The following is an 18,470-nucleotide window of genomic DNA, read 5'->3' on the forward strand; positions in this document are numbered from 1 at the left end:
TAACCGAGCTATCTCAAACATAACTTGCATTGCTGCTGTTTTGGGAGCTTCAGCGCTCGTCTTGGCCCAGCTGTGGTCAGCACTTACAGAAATGCATAGCAAAGAAGATCCAGACCCAAAAGATGCAGAGGTCCTGTTGCATGGGCCTGTGTTGACAAAAGCAGTCTCCTGGCTGCTTTCAAACAGGATTTGGGAATGTGCAAACATTGGATCTACTTTCTAGTGTCAAAGTATTTCAACAGATGGCTGAAAAGAACCTCCTGCCTTGAGATACTTCTAAAAAAACAGATAAGCTAGATTGGGTTGCAGTTTTTTCCTTCTTTTCCTTAAAGCCAAGTATATCAAATAAATGGCTTAAAAAGTGGCTGAACTTGTTCCTTTTAAGCTTTTGCATTAAAAATTTCCTTTAATGACAGACTTACTTAGGGTGAATAGGACTGTTGTGCAGCAGTGTGGTAAGACAGACTAGCAGAGAAATTGTGGCTTTGAGTTTGTAAATTAAATGTGGACATTGGCAAGTGCAGTTGATCGTAGTTACCCGTGTCCTGAATGCCCAAGAAAGAGACCGACTTCTGGATCGAGTGTTGTTTTTGCTGAGATATATTGGTTATATCAAAGAAATTACACTCTTTTCTAAATCTTTATTACACATTCATAACAATTATGTCCAGTTATTGTTACAATCTGAAGAAAAAATGGGGAGTTTTTGGACTCTCTTGCCTTGATATAAGGGGGTAACAAGACAGGGGTACCTGCGACCAAGCAGAGTGCCTGGCCAGTCTGGCTGGTGCGTAGGTGGTAGGCACCAGCCAAATTCAAGTCTCAGAAAAGCTGAGGCTGGAAGGGACCTCTGGAGGTCGTGTAGTCCAGCCCCCTGCTCAGAGCTGGTTTCCCTGGGCCGTGTCCCATCAGGGTTTGAGTATCTCCAAGGATGGAGACTCCGACACCTCTCTGCATCCTCTCTGGATGGACCTCTCCAGGACCTGTGCCAGTGTTTGATCGCTCTCAGAAATATAAGAGGTGTTTTCTTTCGTTTCCCTTGTGACAGATGAGGATAATCTGTTATTACAGATGTGAATTTATGCATTGCCCACAAATAGACACAGAGGGAATGGTAACTGACTTCACTAATTAGAAATAACAGATAATGGAGATATTGCTGTAAGTTCACTGGATGGAATCTTCTTTTACATTAGGCTGGTAATGCAGGTGTGCAGAAAGCTGGTTGGAAAAACCCCTGACTTCATGAAATCACAGTCTTAAAAATATTAATATAGAGAGATTTTTATTGCAAACTATTTTGGTGAAATGTCATTTAAAGGGTGAATACGTATGCATAGCGGTAGGGGGACAGATGGATAGTCTTGCGGTTGTTTCATCGACCTGGGGCTCTGGAAATCTGTGTTCCGTTAATGCCTATTCTTTCAATAATGCATTGCTTGGCTCTTGTGCCACTGTAACATAAAACCTCCTTGACAGTGACTGGGCAGACAACAAATTCTCCAGAGCAGACTGTCCCCGTGCAAGGACCTATATTACAGTATTCTGTAGCAATAAGGCTTTTAAATACTGAATGCAGACAGTGATGGACCATACCAAACAGTTTCTCTGGCTAAGGAATCTTATTTTTCTCGCTGCTTATATATTGAAAAACGTTTCTGGTATTTTCTTGAATTATTCCTCAACTGATGAGAGCAGGAGGATGTTTGTAGTGTGTTTCTAATTCCCTATACTCTGTGCTCACTTCCATTTTTGTGTATTATTGGATATAAATCTTTCTCAGTAGTTAAATATCCTTCACAGGTCAAAATTCTTTGGGGGCTCATTAGCATGTAAAATTTTACCCTTGCCAAACCTTCTGTGGTTTTCAAACATCAGTTTCTCTCATCTAACTGGCGTAAAGGATTTCTGCTATGCAAGAGATGGATCTAATTCAGATTTGCCTCTTTCCGTCTAGTATTTCTCTTTATGTATATTGGCAGAGCAGACCCCTTCATGAATGGCCTGATTTATGTCTCAGTGAATGCTGCAGCCAGCAGTTCAAGATGTCAGGTCTCCCGTGCGTGTGGGGAGCGGCTGTGGCTTCTCCCTCCCCCTCCTTTTGTCCTAGCTCCAGCCCGAGACCCATCCAAGTTCTTTCCTAGTATTTTCTAACCATGTTTTCACATCCTTGGGTAAGTGAGATCTTTAGACTCCCATCTGAAGGAGAGCTTCTGCAAGGAGCTGAAGGGCAACTGGGTGATGAGCAACAACACCAAAAAATTAAAAAAAGAAGTCTTAAAAATCTAACTAAATTAAGATAGGGATTAACAACCTGTTATGCAGAAAACCCAGGGATCTTTGCAGCCTGCTCCAGACTTCTAAGATTATTTTTCCCCCAGATTTAATCAGGTAATATATCCCAAAGTAGTAAGCAAATCAGCAGGGTTTTTTTTCTTCATCCTTCTTATCCCCCAACCTTTCCCTTTTCTCCATCCCTTATTTAACGTGCAGGACTAAGTAGGAAAGATTTATGGAGGCCTTGTTGCGCTTTGGTTTCTCAGTACCTTGCTTTGCACTGGTGGAAGTAGAGTTGAAATACAGCGACCATTAATCTTTCCAATGAATGTCTCCTCACGAGACGGTTTTCAGTGCTTGGTCTCTGTAAACTCAGTCATTAGTCACCTTCATCAAGCTCTCTTCTCACCTTCCTCTGTCGTAATTACACCAGCTCCACCGTGGTCCCTGTGCAGCCTCTGCATGCAATGCTCCTAAGAGCAGAAGGCTTTTATCCTCCCCTTTGAATCCCGTGTGCTCTTAGCACGGGGAACTGCGTATGCCCTTCCATAGGCCACAACATTTGAATGGGAGATACGTTCTTAGGATGAGTCTTCAAAATCAAGAGTGATGATGAGAGGAAGGCATGCGCATCCCTGTTTTTAGACCTACCTTCTGCAGCCAGAGTTACCCATCCAAATTCTATGATTCAGCTAACACTGTGGTCCCTTAGTGACTCAGTATGATTTCAATTGAGGTGTACCTAAACCACTTGGGTCATCTTTTTCCCCAGAAAATCCTTTGTACCCACTCTGAAAATGAGATCCTTCTGGGTAGCTAGGTTTTGGACTTGCAAATTCAGGAGTTGCCTGGTGTCAACCCAAAAAACCTCTTCAAATAAATGAATGGGGAGGAAGCATTAAGAGAAGAACCTTATTTGTACCTCCTAATACTTTTGTACTCAAGAGAAATCTGATGTGGAAAACAGGCCAGCTAGCCAGGCTCATCCAGGATCTGTAGCAGTGAAGGGAGATAAATGGAGGGGGAGATCTGATGGTGTTAGCATTTTGGTTGTGCTTTCTTCCCTGTAATTTGCCCTTGAGTGAGCGGGGTACTATAGTACTTAATTTTGTACACATGAAGATATCCTCAGTCAAGAGAAATATATGGTACCACCAAGCTTGATACTCTTCCTGAAGTCCTTGGGGAAAGTGGGGGACTTCAAGGAAATGGGATAAAGTCTTTTGAAACTTTTTTTGTATATATTAAGCAATAACACAGCGGCTGATAAAGCGGGTATGTGTCACCTGGACTAGAGGGAGAGCGAATTTGCCTCTCCGAGCACAGGGACCGGCATCACTCTGGCATTTCCACCCCGGGCACCACATCCACGCTGCAAAACAAGACACCCTCCTCCAAAAAAAAACCCAAACCAACCCCAGAACCCCCAACCCCCAACCCCAGACGTGATGACCCGTGGATCCAAGCCCGCAGGAGCAGCTCCATCCAGCGGGAACCCCTCACTAGATGGCGTGCCCCGACCGCCCAGCGCTCCCCGGCACCAGCCCGGGTTTCATCCCCTTCCCGATTCCTCCCCAGCTCGTCTTTTACGCCCTGTTTCTCCTTCTGCACTCGCAGGCTCTGTTTCCCAGCTTCTTGTTTGGCCAATCGTTCTTTTCTGCCCCTGAGGATGCTGTTAATGCAAGGGGACGGGGGGCTGTTTCTGCACCCCGGTGCTTGGTCCCCCCACGCTCCCTCTTCCCATGTTTCATCTCTGTCAACAGGATAACCCTTGCTCGCAAACCAGAATAAACCATTCCCCTCTGGCCACACGACCGGTATAACCAGCCGCTGGACTTCCCCAAACTAATCCCTCTTTAAAATACAGCATCATTTTGAGAAGTTCTCCTATCTCGGTTTAAAATTGGACGGTGAAAGAGAATCCACCGCAATCCTTTGGTGAGCTCTTGCGCTCGGTTCTTGCTATCGCTCTGTGGTCTGTGAGGGTTTTCTTGCAGAGGCAGGGAGAAGGAAAAGAGTCTGTAAAAATAGAAAAATAAATTAACTCCCCACCCTTGGAAAATCAAGCAACAAAAAGCCAACCTGGCTCTAGCGAATTTGTCTAACACCGGTTTCTATTCATTTGACTTCAGTTGGCTCGGTGGAAAAGCCCCCAACAATGTTTTCTTTGTGGGGCTGCTTATGGGCTGCATTAAGGTGGGTAACTCCGGAGCTGCGCAGCTCCTCCAAAAGTTTCCCGACTCCCTCATGAGTGACCTGTGTCCTGCCCTACCCAGAGCCCTTCCCTCTGGGCTGAGGAATTGTGGCATTTGCTTATTAAGTCTTCAATATTAACACTGCGATCAAGGTGTTCAAACGTGCTTTGTGGGGTTTTTGCCTACCTTGCCTGCAGAGCATTCAATTTGACTCTACGTCTAGAGGTGACATCCAAACACCCTTGAAGATACAGTCCTTTTGTGATGGTTTAAATTGCTAATCTGGGCTCGCACCTTCCCACAGAGCCCGGCACTTTCCCGTTGCTATAAAAGCGGCGGTGCTGGTGTGCTCTCCTGCGCAAACGAAGGCAGATTCAACTCGTCTCAAGGGCGTAACAAATTTATTACTCAGTGCTATAAACACTTAGTTAACAAAAACTGAAAGTCCACTCTCATTTCTTCGGTATGAGGCATTTTTAGGATCAAATGCTGGGTCAGGTTAGAGTGGGTTACGCACGTGTGATTCAGCAGTTTGGATGCAATGCTTCAAATGACTCAGGCACGTTTTAAAAAAATGTAGCTTGGTGAAAAGGTATGAATCAGAGAATCAGAATAATTCAGGCTGGAAGGGACCCCTGGGGTCATCCAACCTTCTGCTCAGAGCAGGGCTGAATTTAGATCAGGTTGCTCCCAGCCTTGTCCAGGCATGTTTTGCTTGTCTCTAGCGACGGAGATTACACAAATCCCAGCGCCTTGTGTCTGACCACCTTCATGGTGATAATTTTTTCCTAAAATCTGGTGTATATGTCCCATGGCACAGCTAGTGTCTGCTGCCTCTTGCCTTATTGCTCTGCATCCCCCAGGAAGAGCTCCATTTTCTCTGCACCTTCTCGTCAGGCAGTGGCAGATTGCAATGAGGTCCCCCTGAAGCCTTCTCTTCTCCAGGCTCCGCAGGCGCAGTTGGCTCAGCCTCTCCTCATACACTATGTGCTCCAGCCCCCGGCCATCCCGGTGGCCTCTGCTGGATCCACTCCAGTATGTTCATGTCTGCCTTGTGCTGAGGAGCCCAGAACTGGACCCTGGACTCAAGGTGTGTCCCACCAGTGCTGAGCAGAGGGAAAGGACCATCTCTCTCGACTTGCAGGCAATGGCCTTCCTAATGCAGCCCAGGACGCTGCTGGTCTTCCTTGCTGCAAGGGCTCATTGCTGGCTCATCGTCAACTTCTCCGCCAGGACCTTTTCTGCAAAGATGCTGTCCAACTGGACAATGACCATCCTGTACTGGTGCATGGGGTTATTCCTCCCGGGACCAGGGTTTTGTATGTGCCTTTGTACCACTTCATGACGTTCCCATCAGCCAGTTTCTCCAGCCTGTTGAGCTCCTCTGCACGCAGCCCTCCCTCCCCTCCAGCGTCAGGACCGCTATGAACACAACTGAACACACCGCTGAACAAGAAGGGTTGAAATGGAAGTAAGGAGGTCGCACGGTTAATGTGCGATGTGGAATAGATGAGTCTCACTTGTCAAATCCAAGAGGTTATTCAGGGTAAAAACAGTTTAATGCCAGGCATGGAATTGATGACAATTTACGCAATTATTATTAAGCGAGCAAACTACCATGTGGTGTTATAGAAGGTCCGAAAAAAAAAGAAAATTAATAGGCTGTTCGTTCAAATGTGAAAGTGCTAAACTCATTGACTATGATGTGCTCTAAAAATAGACTTGAGCCTCTGCATCAAAAAAAAAAAAAAAAGCTTCCCTTAGGAAGACTTAACCGGGTCTAAACAGAGAGCTTTCTGGCTGATGTCCAACGGACTATTTTTTGTTTAAGTCCTGTAATTAACTTTCTTTTCATTACTTTCTGATGGGAAGTTTTCTTTTTTCTTTTCCCCATTTCTGTTAAGCAGTGGTGCGTGTTCAGTTGCTATGATGATGAGAATAATGGCATTCCTATCACCATGAAATGTTGTAAGTTGAAAAGTTTATGTGATTTTTGTGCATACTGGTCTTACAAGTTGTAAATGACCCATTCATTATTTACGCTATGTGGGGTAAAACTGTAAACAAAAGGTTGTTCTTCAATTCACCTTCGAATCACATGTTTTCTACCCTACATGTTTTCCGGATATGAACTGTAGCAGTATAGATTTTTTTCAGCTTATTTAACAGTGCTGGTAGCTGCAGTTTAGAAGCTGCTGTGTAACAGAGCTGGAACTCTCTAGATCTTTGTCCAAAGTCAATGGGTTATGGGGTTTCTGTTCAATGTATAGATATCTACGCTGTTTGCCCCAGGTCTCCTTGCCCTACAGCAGTGATTAAAATGCTGCCTCGATAGTTTGGAGCTACTGTTTGCTAAAAAGTGCTCCACAGCTATAGGGACTATTCAGTTGGTTGTTTCCCTATGGTGTTTAAGGGTTATAAAAAAACCAGATTAAAACTCTGAACTGTCTGTTTGTAACTCCAGGCAGAGCCTGAATCCAGGCAAGGATTCCTTTGGGATCAGTGTCACAAGGCAATTGGGTGACTGCAGATCGCCCTCAGAGCAGTGGATTAAAAAGTATTTCCAGACTGTAATGAAACAGAATATAAAATATAATGATATCAACAAAAAACACAGTGATATCTTCCATATTGAGTTCCATATTCTCTGGCTCCCAGCCCCAGAAGGCTTGGTTTACGCAGTGATTTTTGCCTATAGCTGCTGTCTAACTACCAATTCTTTACATCATGCTGTAGCCTTGCCCACATAGAAACCTCTTGAGTATCCAGTGTGAGCTGAAAAGTGGTTAGCTGGAAGTCAACTATTGAAATAACCCCCAGGCAGTGGTGGAGTCTCCCTGCCTTGCTGTCTTCCAACCACGGTCTAGTCATCATTCCTTGCATAGGATGCTCAACTCCTTGGGAGGGGGCAAATTACTTTTCAGAAGGAGTTAACCACAAACCTGCAATCAGCAAGACAGATTTCAGCAAAGACATAAGCAAGAAGGTGTGATCCAGTGCACGAATTCCTAAAGAGGAGGCAACAGCTGGAGAGGCTGCAGCGCGATGGAGAAACATCTGGAAGCTATGGGAGACTCTAATCCAAGTGGGACAGTGTGACGCCGTTTGTCTGCCTCGTAAGAGCTTTCTGGGCCAGCTTCATAGGAAAGCTGTATATGAGATAAGGGAGGTGGCTACACCGGGCGTTGATGAGGTCTGAAATATAATGTATTGAAGCCAGGTTTGGGTATTGCTCTTCACCACTAATACTCATGAACTGGAGCGGGTCCAAGGTTAACGAGAATAACGAGCGGCTGGTTGCTGTGAGGAACAGTTAACGGCATTGCATGGCTTTAATCTAGAAAATGCGGGACTGAAGGCAGGGAACACCCAAGTTCGGAAACATTTGCTGCATGGGGCTCTGTTCTTCTCCACAGCTGCCGGGTTAGACGAGAGCAATCAACTAAATTTTCAGTGAAATTACCGGAACAGTGGGGTTTCTGCAGACTCTCACTAGCGCAACTCAAGGCCTCGTAGTTTCTGGTGTCGGCTGGAGGTTGCTAGGCCTGTAGCTAACAGCTGTGACAGCTGCTGCAACTCAGAAGTTGATGTGTTAATTTAAACCAATACCACTCATGCTTTAAGTTATTGCACCAGACTATGGCATAGAAGAATTTGGGATGGGACCGCAGGATGTCTTTCATCCAACACCCTGCACAAAGCAGGTCCCAAACAGACCAGGTTGCTCAGGGCTTCATCCAGCCGAGTTCAAGGGTTCAGTCCCAGGATGGAGATGCCACAACCCCTGTTGGACAACCTATTTGTGATATCTAACCACCTTTATAGTGAATTCTTTTTCCTTATATTTAATTATAATTTCCTGTGTTGCAACTTGTGTCCATTGCCTCTCCCCTATCGTGGTGCAATCAATAATGTTAGTTATTACTTAATAAATCCCTCAATTAATAGCGTGTTTCTTTGTAACCGCCTACTGGGCTCTAATTTCATGATGCTGCAGAAGTGGAGGACATGCACCATTCCCGCTTTGGCTGGGTTTGAGCATCATAACAGGGCGACCGTACCGGCCAAGCTGCAGAGATGCTGTTCTCCCCTCGCATCGGTGCCTGTCCCGCACAGCCCAGCTCGGTGCGTGCCCTGGGGACAGCTGCCTTTTCGCAGGGCGATGAATTCATCCCTGCCCGCAGTTGGTGCGCAGTGGTTGAAAGCACTCTGGGATCCTTGGGGATGAAAAGCTTCGTAAAGACTGGAGTCGTTTATTACGATGATTACTAAAATAAAACTTTAAAATGCCTTAATGTAAGGAGTTCATTGGAAGGTTTACAATTTCGGGTGTTTTATGAGGGGAGAAATTATTTCCAAGAAGCAAGTTAGAGCAAGTCCCCCTTAGGACAATGCAAAAGGAGAGTTCCAGGGTATTACAAAATTAGCATGGCTATAGCTTTCTAAGCTTTTAAGATCCCTTAGTATCAGGGGGAAAGGGGAAAGGAGAGTCAGGCAGCCAGAACAGGAATCTGTCTCTATTGGGAAACCGTCAGAAAGATGCAATGTGGTGGCTGGGACCCAGGCAGAATTTGAATGTCATCCCTTTTCTATAAATAATGCATAAGCATCATCATATTTTTTGAATGCAGAGCCCAGAGGGAAATAATTTCTCTTGATTTAATCGGGATGTAACATTTTGAACTGGAATTCAGAGGTCCCGAGTTCAGGGGTCCCGGTTGGTGTGTCCCAGCTGCTGGGTGCTCTCCTCTCCTGCTTGAGCATCTCAGGAGCAAAGGGATGAAGATGCTGCACCAGAAGCAGACCAGGGGGCTGCAGCCCCTTGCTTTGAGGGTTGTCCCAGGTGTACTGCAACCCCCATCAGGAAAATAGGATGTTTACAGTGAATAATTTTTCATCTCTGGACCATGAGTGGAGTATTTACCACCTAAATCCAAAGTCACAGGGTTGTAGCTGTGTCAGCTCAGAGTGATGCAACTTGAACAGAAAGCTTTTGGGGCAAATTTTGGAGTTTCCTGGGGGAATTCAGTGTGGACAAAGAGCAGAGGCACATCCCATCCAGCTTTCAGGAGTAATGCTGCTCTGTGTCTGGGACATTTACGTGGTGCTCAGTCACTCTGCTGTCCAAATCGCTCATGTATTACTGTCATGATACCCTACACTGTCCCATTACTGTCATGATACCCTACACTGTCCCATAGGTGATGGGACAATGGAGTAAGGCCTTGGTGGTCTATACTTTTGAAGTTTTCTGAACCTGGCTCCAAGGAGGTGTGCAACCCTGGTTTTAGCAATAAAATTATGCTAACGAAAGTGCTGCTGTTTCATGCCACATCAGCTTAACCCGCACGCCCTCGTGGCTTAGAGCACAAGGTCTGGTTTTGCCCTCGTTCCCTTTCAAAGCCCGTTCACATTGTCTTTGTATGAGTTTGTGCTGGGCATGGGAATTTGGCTGTGACTTGACGTTGCTCAGCTCTGCTCCATTGCAAGCAAGCAAGGAGAAACTGCTGTAAGGTTTTGCCCTGTTACAGTCTCCTAGGATGGTAGGAAATATCAGCCCCTTTCTGCTAAGTACTGAAATCAGAGACATGCCCCTTGTTTAGTGTTTATGATGTGAACAGACCAGGCATGAGCAAGGGTTTGAGACCAAAATACAGGAGGGTTAAGCAGCTTGGCAAGTCAACAGATGTGCAAAGTGGCAAATGAAGTGTCCCACATCCCTGTCAAGTGTCCCATCTGGTCAGAGTCACTGTCTTGCTCACCTCCTACCTTGCTGCCTTTGAATTGCTCGATGTGCAATACATTTCTGTGGGGACTGGCTTATTTACACTCTCTGTGCCTGAACTAGAGAAGAAAACTGATGGAAGAGAAACGAAGTGATTACTAATTAGCAATTAGTTCATTAATAGAAGACATCTGCTTCTCATTAGGCAGGGACAGATGAAGAAGGCTGAATTTCATGTCCCCAGTGACTGGCTGTTTATGGAGTCTGCATTAAACTAGAAATCAGGCTTTTTTTAAGGTTGCTTTTTTTCTACCCTGGAGATGTCCATGGATTGAGGGCTGAGTGATGGTGAATACCACTGACGAGAAAGGGCATCCCGCAGCACAGGGGACTTGCCTGTGAAGAATCCCCACTCTGCTGCGTGCAGAGGTGATCCACCCTGCCCTGCATCCTGCTTCGTTGCCGGCTCTGCCTTGTCCAAATTCCTAACCTTGATATGGGCCCAAAAGGGAAGGAGGCTTCTGGTTTTGGAAGGAGAAACTGGGATTGCCCCTACAGTGAATTCAATCAGGCTTGAGCCCGGGCTTTGAGGTACCGATGAGAGCAGTATCCTGTACCAGGTGCCCAAAACCCGTCCCAGGACAGACAGCCCGCTCCGAGGAGGTGATGGAACTGAGAATTAGTTTGCTCTTGTGAGCTCTGGGTGCAAAATCCGAATTACTGGAAGAACACCAACAGCTTAACGAACAAACCAGTTTTTAAAGCGCTTTGAACAATCGGCTTCCCCAGCCACCTGGGTGCTTTGGGAAATGCCCATCACTGCATTGGGTGAATATTTCAAAGCAGGAGCAGGACAAGGTAGCAGCTCCTCCACAGCAGCTGTGGTTTTCTTCTAGAAGACAGGGAGGAGGAGGATGAAGAGTTTCACATGGGATGCTGTAAAAGTGAAATACCACAAAGTCTAAAGGTGAGCTCCTTGTATGCAGCCTGGAGAGCGCTGGGCAGGAGATGCCAGGAAAGTTCTTGTAGTTTTATTTTTTGCTGGAGAATTTGGAAACTGCGTGTGAAGAAGCAGGGCTGTCAAAGAAAAGAATTATCAATAGTGGTTGGGAAAATGCAAGCTATCTTTCCCTGGCCATATTTCTTTAAACGTGTCCCCCTCCCCCAAATTTTCCCAAACTCTTCTCTATGATCTTTGTGTCCAAATTTCCTTCCCTTCCAAAGCTGAAACATTTTCATTTTATTGAAATGAAATGGAAAAAGAAATCCCCAACTAAACCTGAAAGCAATTAAAAAATGTCAATATAAAAAGCCATTTTTCCTTGAAAACCATGCAACTGGCCATAATCAAATCCTCTCCTATCAAAGCCGCAAAGTTCCCCTAGATTTCAGGAGCGGTGGGATGGGCACTCAGCAGATTTTGATGCCGACAAGGGCAGCAAACTCCTGATTGCATCAGCTATAGAACTCCTTTCCCTGGTCACCACATGGATTTTGTGCCTATGGATCAAGAGTATTTGGATTTTGGGGCTTGTCTATGAGGCAAAATTGTCCAGAATAATCTATTTTACAAGAGCTGCTCTGGAGCTGCTGTTCTTCTGAATCCTATTGAGGGAGTATATTCCAGAGCAATTGAAGAGAGCATTAATTATTCCACCGTAAAATGACTCTTATTGTAGAAGACAGGGGTATGAGCAGGGATCTGTTCCAGAATGGTGATTATAGAATAGCTTATTCTGCAATAGCTGCTCTGGTCAAGTTCCTCACGTCGGGAAGCCGTGAATCCTTGCTGCAGCACGGGTGGGAACGCACCCAGCACACGCAGCCTCTGGCTTTACGGACGGCTGTGCAGCTGCGAGCTGATGAATCCAATAACGTTATCACCGTGCTTGCCTTTGAGCGAGCAAGAAAGTTGTTCTTTACCACCACCACCTCCTGGATTTTTCCCCTCCCTTGAGTGTTATGCACTCATCTATCTCCGCACAGGTACACAGGATTGCTCGACCCTTCTCCCCCTCCCTTCCCGCTGAAAAGTTGACTCGTTTTATCAACGTTTCTTAACTCTCTCGATCTCGTGGGGTTTATCCCTCTGCCCAAATGGATGCAATGCCCTTTTATTTTAACTGCATCTGGGACTTTTTGTTAGTGCTCCTTGGATTCCTTTTCCCCCCCCAGGTGGCCGATGAGGTTAAATCTCAGCAGGCAGCTCTCTGGCCCTGCAGTGCCCACAGCGAAAGCATCGCCGCGTGTCATTGCCCCGTGTTTACAGTCTTCTCAGGCAGCTTTCAATTGGCATGACAGTGTTTTCCTGCCCGAGCCAACTTGAATTAATTTGGAGCATAAGATTTCAGGAGACAGGATCAAGTCCTTCAGTGAAATCCAAATAGATTGCAGCTGCTCTGCACTCTATTAACCCCATCCTTTTGTAATTCTGTCCAAAAAAAAATGGGGGGAAGGACAAAAAAGGCTGGAGTCTGGCAGGATTTTGATTCCACAAAATCAAATGCGAGTTGGACGGAGTGTAAGAAATGCTTTCCTGGAGCAGGGTAGCAGGTTGGTGTAGCGGATTTCCTTGTCTATAACATGGAGTTCTTTCTTTACCTCTGCATGCCCCTTTTATCCATAATTAATGATTGGTGTATTCCGGAAAGTGCAAGTATTTGTGTCCCTCATGGCTACTATAAAATTTTCTGAAGCACCTCATGATTTTGGCTCTTACCTTCTTAGCTGCTATCAGCTTCCAGGGGGATTTCTGTTCCTCAGGGCTGAGTTCTTCAAAGTAGTTAAGTGTAAAAAGTAATAATAATTAAAAATATCCTCTCCTCCCATTCCTTGTTAACAAAAACTTCCAGAGACCTAATACTGACAAAAACACTGGATGCTCTTTGGGACTTTGCAAGCCACTGACCTCAGTAGTGCTGTGGGACACAAATCAAAGTGAGAATCTTGCACAAAATGCTGTATGATCCTTTTTTTTTTCTGGTTTACGTTATGTTGGCTAGCTGGCAGCCTCCTAATGGGTTCTGGTTCTGTTGTCCTCCAGGTGTTTAATGGTTTCTTTTCACTCAGTCGTTGCTGTGTTTCTTCTCCCCCCACCCCCTTTATGTGGCTTCTATCCTTGTAATGATCTTTGGTATTTCCTGATCACCACATATAAGAGTGTCCTGGTCTTCAAGCTCATGATGAGAAACCAAACCAGAAACAAACGTCTTGATGGTGTAAAAACTAGCCACTTTGTTCCCTCACTGGGATAAAAGAAGAGGTGCTGGGCAAGCTTATTTGTGTATGTTCACTTTTTCCAGCAAGGAAGAGATTTCTCTTCGCTAACTATGAAGCCGGCCGGCAGTTGCCCTTTCCTGCTAAAATATCACAGCTTCGCACTTGCACCCTCCCCACCGGAGGAACCCGCAGCCCAAAGCGGGTATTTCCGTGCACGGTGTCTGTGGCTTGGCGGCAATGAAGACAGAACTAAAGCTGGGAGCCTGCTCAAACTCTTGTAGGGAATGAGACATTTGTTATCGCTTCTGCCGAGCGGGGCTGGCGCGTGGTTACACGCTTTGCCTTCGGCACTGGCTGGTTTGTGATCTCAGGGTTTTCTCAATAGAGTTCCTGTCAGAGTATGGAGGGGAAGGGATTAAAGATGAAATCTTGGGAGATGATTCCTGGGAAGCTGCATTCATTTTGCTTTCCTCCCAACCACAATATCTCACCAAAATGTCACACGGGAGCACTGAGGCATCTTTGCCACCTACTGTCATGAGATACCCTCAACAGCCAAATCCCTCTCTGCTGCTCATTCTCTCTTCCTCTAAAAAAACCACCACCCCCCCCCCCCCCCCCCAAAAATCAGATTTCCTCTTTATTTTCCCAGCTCCAATGTATAGTTTTAAAAGGAAAGTCTCCTTCTATATATTACTTTCCAAGAAAGTAGTTTCTGTTAGGACATTTCTTTATTAATACCTGTAATGCATCTTAACAGAGATTTCTTTTTCCCTTCAAAAAGAACAGCAGAAGTTCAAAAAGAAATTGTTCCTGTAGAAGTACTTCTGATATATTTGAATAGTAAAGAATGAAATAAATTCCCACGCCAATGTCAGAAGAGGAGAATCTGGGATGCCTTTACACTGTCTCTAGCTCTGCCAACCTTGCTGAGACAAGACCCTGTACCGGGAGAGGGTGCCTTGTTCCCCTGAAGCTCTTGGAAAACTCAAGCGTCACTTCTCTGTGTCTTATTTTTCCTGTTTCCAAAGCACAGGTTGTATCACAAACCCAGCTCAACTCCATAAGTTCAACTGATGCCAACCAAAGCAGCTCCAGCACAGTTGGTGCTGACCATGGACTCATCTGCTTGTATCGTTTATAGCTCTTATCCTTCCTCACGTCACCTCTCCCTCCGGTGATTTATTTATCCCTTCATGCTGTCACACCTTGATTTATGCCATTGCTGCTGATGGCGGGGTCTTGCCTGGATGTTCTGTGCCTGGCACGCTCTACTCTGTGGCAAAGGTAATTACCAGTAGCAGAGAGCAAGAGGTTAATTCCAGGCTCCTTTCCTCTGCCTGGACCAAGCATTAATTCCCACTAGAAACAACTGTGCAAGCAGCTGCCACTCACTACAGAAATTAATAACTGCAGTTTTAAGAAAGCAAAATTTTTATGCAGTGCATACCTGTGGGTGGTGGTGGTGGTAATATTTAAGGCTATTTTTGTGGTTTTGGAATTAAACCTTCTATGTAGAGGTTTAAATACTGATTATCTCAGTCCATTTTCATTCAAAACCCAGCATGCATGATCTGAAGGGAGCATATATTTCTAAAAATGTCTAAAACAATACATCTGATTTTCAGACTGATGGAGAAATGTTAAATATATGTTTTCCTCTTTCACTACCCTTGCTTTAATTAGTACTATGCTTCTAGTAAGGGGAGTGAATAATATTTCCCTGTCTGGCACTCCATTTCATTAAGCAAACTGCTTGCTGTTAAATCAACCTTAGCTGGCTCCTTCGTTGATTTAAAGATTTTAGCTGTAGCCCATGAAACAGGCTGACGACTGGTACTATCAGAAGGGTATGTATGATGACATGAGGTTTTTCCTTATACCCACAATAGTTTCAGTCCATCAGCAGGACTCTGTGCACACAGGCTCAGATTAGTTTGTACATGGGTATATATGGAATGCAGAATCTTGCACAGGGTGCAAAAGCTGCATTTCTGTCCCAGTAGCTTGAACCCCAGAAGTCAAAGAGGACGGGGGCCAACAGAGACCCTTCTGCAAGCAGAAGATGCAGGTGCATTCCCAGTATTTGTAGAAGATCTCACTGATGCTGTAGGATCACTGTTTGTGGTGCAGCTGTGGTGCCTTTTATTCAGTTTGTCTTACCTGGCAGTCACCTCTTGCAGTAGCTCATCAATTAGTGAGAATTTTGCATAATTTGGTGCAGCTGGTTATTTTGTAGACATCATGAAGGGAACCAGAACATGGGTTGCATAGTCCATGGCTTACATCTGATGGTCCAAAGCCAAGGTTAGGGTGCAAGAGCAACTCCAATGATCTGATTCCTGCTGTGGAGCTGGAGGAAAGCCCAGAGCAAGAGCCACAGGTCTCAGGTAGCGTTCAACAGGCCTGCAGCTCTCAGCAGCAGAGAGGCTGGGGGACTACCCAGCTGAAATGTCTTATTCATCCAGTAGCTGCAACTGGGCTCACCTGGAGAAAGCTCCGCTCCAAACCCCAGAGCCCTGAGGGGCATAGGCAGGACAGTTTGCTTCTGTGGTGCAACCCTTAATTGGAAAGGCTCTAAAGCAGCGGAAAATGGGGATCAAAAGCATGTGGGAGACTGCACCGGCACCAGGCAGCTGGCTAGGCAGAGTGTGGGTTGGCACTGCCAGATTCTTGTAAGTACAGGAGTTGCGACAGTGATGTGGAAAATTTAAGTTGTGGAAGATGGATTTGGTGGCAGACCTGGGGAGTCAATCAGAAGCAGCTGCTGGCGATGCAGCAGCAGCAGGCGATAAGGGAAAGTGCCTGACTGAAGAGGTTTTGCAAAAGGAGCTGCTTAAGGAAGACATCTTTTATAAATTGTTTCCTTAATGGTCTTGGCATGGAAAGCTGCAGTTTGCTGGTGGGAATTCCTCCTGCGCGTTTCCCACTGCTGTGCCTGCTTGTTGCTCTGTCTGTGACTTGCAGTTGTCAGTGAGCAACCTCAGGTGGGGGTTTCGTCGGAGCTGCAGAGGGAACAGGACATGGCTGAACAAAGCGTAGGAGAGGTATGTTCTCAGTAGAGAGCAAGAAGCTGTTTCTTGGCACACAGGAACCACTGTACCAGGCAGGTCATCTTGGAGATAACATGAAGATCTGCTCTTCCCAATGGCTGGGTTAATGGGAGGGGCTCAGGTGAACAAGCATATCATTAACAAAATGTTAACTTCATGTTTATACTTATTTGTCCTTTGGGCTGCAAGAAAAAAACAGTGAGATGTGTAGGTAAAAAATTTTTAGCACCTTTGGCTGAAACTTCAGGTTTGGGACTAATGCAGAGGTGGCAGGAGGGGCTCAGGTCAGGAGGAGCAACAATGTAAAGTCTGGTGGAGGAAAGTCACTTCTTCAGAAAGGACTTGGGGATGAGGATGGACTAGATAAAGAATCAACAGGAGGATTCCTAAAAAGTGACTTTTCTAATCAGCTTTATTCTGTGCATATGTGCCCAGGCAGCTCACATTGATTTGAGGCTGAACAGTTTTTCTGGTTTAAAACCTGCAACAAATTGCAAGCAATTGCACATGTGCTTACCTTTAAACACTCATGTAGCTGCATGTCTGATTATAATTATACTCCTGTGAAAATTTTTGGTAGACCCGAGGACTTAATCCCACAAACCTCACTGATCACATCGCTGTACATGTGAATTTATGCTTGCAGGATTAAACCCTGCCTTCAGCTATGAAGCAATTAATTGTTATAAGCAGAAAACATGCAGGGGTGGGAGAAGAAAGGCCAGGTTAAAACACACTGTAAGTGAAAGAACCTTCACCACTGGCAGGTATGTATTTCTGTCGCTAAGGCTTATTGCTGGGGAAGCTGCTGTCCCAGGCTCCCTGCTTACAATGCAAAAGATGATTTACTCAGTTTGACACAGAGGGGGAAATGAAACTTGATTTTAATTGCAGCTGCGTAAGCACACATGTGCCAGAAGCACCCTCCCTGGAGAGTCCCTACAGTTCATAGCTCTCGTTTGCAAATTCCCTGATAGCCACCGAGCTGCTGGAGCTGTGCCTGCTGCATCAAGCAGCTCGCACCGCTGCAGGGATGGGAGCAAACCGCTGCTGCAGCTGGAAAGTGACCCCCCACCGGCGACTGCCATGGACCAAATCAGCTGGGAATGCTGTGTGAATGTGCGAGGAGAAAGCTCGGGAAAGGAGGCTTGACTCTGAGTCAAAGACTGGGCAAAAAAAAAAAAAAAAGATGAGTTGGCTCAAATGCCCAGCTCTGAGTACAGCTCCATGGGAGGCGTTTCTGCTGAGGCTGGATTGGAAGAGCGTGGTAGTGTGTGAGTGCTTAGGAAAGGGATTGCACAGCCAAAAAGAAGTTGCCCAGTTACCTCCAATGACCTTCACCATCTCAGCTGCAGACTTTAACATGCTTTCCACTAGTGTGGGGCTGTGCTCAAAGCCCTGCTCCTGTGGAAAGGATCTTTCTTCCTGTAGAAAGGATCTTTGCTCTGTTCTTCTCCTGGAAACCTTCCAGGATGCTTCACCCAATCCCTCAGCACACACAACCATGTAAAGATGAGGTTTTGCAGAGGAGCATACCTTCTCCTGTTAGTCTGGTGTACACGTGAGGTTCATAAGTAAAACACACTGAAGTCACCTTATTACTGGTTATTGAGGAGGTCTCATCCACACCCTGACGGTTTGCCTGATGATGGTGAATTTCATCCCTGTCTGGAGTAAATCGGGAAAAACACTACTTCCCCTGTTGTAAATTATCACTATCCTATTGAAATCAACGGGAGATTTAGATTCAACTGTTTATCCCTTTCCCTTTCCTTCCTCAACAGTGAGAGGATATACTGAGATTTCCAAGAGGCAAGAGAAGCAGTATGGAGCTGGCCCACAGTCGTCTCTGCTGAGCAGAAGGCGATTTTTTTGCCTTCGGTAGGTTTTAGAGTAGTGAAAAGGTTTGGTGTTGGCATTGCAAACGTACGGAGCAGCATTAAACTGCTGCAGCCATGATGGTCTAAGGGTACATGTGAAGTAAAACTGGATTTTTCCTGA

This window comes from Haliaeetus albicilla, chromosome 1 (genome assembly GCF_947461875.1).
Source record: "Haliaeetus albicilla chromosome 1, bHalAlb1.1, whole genome shotgun sequence".
NCBI lineage: Eukaryota > Metazoa > Chordata > Aves > Accipitriformes > Accipitridae > Haliaeetus > Haliaeetus albicilla.